Source organism: Podarcis muralis, chromosome 17 (genome assembly GCF_964188315.1).
Source record: "Podarcis muralis chromosome 17, rPodMur119.hap1.1, whole genome shotgun sequence".
Lineage (NCBI taxonomy): Eukaryota > Metazoa > Chordata > Lepidosauria > Squamata > Lacertidae > Podarcis > Podarcis muralis.
The window spans coordinates 39,593,822-39,595,597 of NC_135671.1; positions in this window are offsets into that span (position 1 = coordinate 39,593,822).

The following is a 1,776-nucleotide window of genomic DNA, read 5'->3' on the forward strand; positions in this document are numbered from 1 at the left end:
CTAGGGTTGTGCGCTCATCTCACTCTATAGGCCGGGAGCCAGTGCTGTCCGCAGACACTTCCGGGTCACGTGGCCAGCGTGACATCGCTGCTCTGGCAGGCCAGCGCAGCACACGGAACACCGTTTACCTTCCCGCTAGTAAGCGGTCCCTATTTATCTACTTGCACCCGAAGGTGCTTTCGAACTGCTAGGTTGGCAGGCGCTGGGACCGAACGACAGGAGCGCACCCCGCCGCAGGGATTCGAACCGCCGACCTTTCGATCGGCAAGTCCTAGGTGCTGAGGCTTTAACCCACAGCGCCACCTGCGTCCCCCTTCCCCTTCATACCCCATCACAATGAAACATTATTGATTATTATTTATTACTGAATTTATATACCGCCCTATACTCGGAGGTCTTGGGGCGGTTCACAGAACAAGATCAACATAAAAACTGCAATATACAGTGGTACCTCTGGTTACGTACTTAATGCATTCCGGAGGTCCGTTCTTAACCTGAAACTGTTCTTAACCTGAAGCACCACTTTAGCTAATGGGGCCTCCTGCTGCCACCACACCTCCAGGGCACGATTTCTGTTCTCATCCTGAAGCAAAGTTCTTAACCCGAGGTACTATTTCTGGGTTAGCGGAGTCTGTAACCTGAAGCGTCTGTAACCTGAAGTGTATGTAACCCGAGGTACCACTGTAGAGAATCAAAACAAAAACAACAACCCAACAACTCCCCCCCCCCCCGAGCCACATTTTAAAATGACATAGGATGTCAATCAGATCAACCAAAGGCCTGGTTAAAAAGGAATGTTTTTGCCTGGGGCCTAAAGGTGTATAATGAAGGTGCCAGGCAAACTTTGCCGGGGAGAGCATTCCACAGATGGGGAGCCACTGCAGAGGAGGCCATTTTAGTATATTTGTGCAAACTGCAAGGTGAGGAGTTTGTCCTCTTTCTAAAGCCGGAATCATTCAATGTCATTTATTTCAATTATTTATTATCTACTATTACATTTATCTCCCACCTTTCCTCCAAGGACCTCAGGGTGGTGTGTACACAGTTATGCCATGCCAATGGTTATTATACCCCTCCGCAATTTTATCCTCACAACAACCCTGTGAGGGAGGTTAGGCTGAAAAGCAGTGAATGGTTGAGTTTGCGTTGGGACTCTTAGAGGGAAAATTATTTTATTCATTTTTAGCACACCTTTCTTCCAATGCATTCTTCCCACCCAAGCACTAATTTGTTCCAAACCTACTTACCCTCAGCAAAATGGTGGTCTTAAGACCATACCTAGAATAATAGGCGGGGTATAAATAATAAATTATTATTATTATTATTATCATTATTATTATTATTATTAGGGAAGATTTTGCTCTGGAAAGCCAAACCAGTCCAGCACTGCCTCCAGGCTGCAGGGCTCACAGTGGATTACACTGTTGGGCCATTTCGTAAGACACCCCAAAGCACAGACGAACCTATGAATACAGGGACAATGAATTAACACTGGCATTTATTGAGCAAGTTGTGTAACTTCAAATTCAAAATTATAAAGACTTGTGTTAGAAAGAGTAGGAACGCTCCTCTCTTTAGTTGCTATCAGTTGTGTGATGGGGACACTCACTGCTGCCTAACCAAGGAAAAAATAATTAAAAAAAAATTAAATTCATCCCCATTAAAAAGAGCCTTATTGTTTTGCATTTCTGCATGGGCCTATGGCCCCTCCCACTTCCGCTTCGAGGGAGACCTCGCCCACCCAAAGCGCCCTCCTGCCAGGACTGCGCCGCTCTG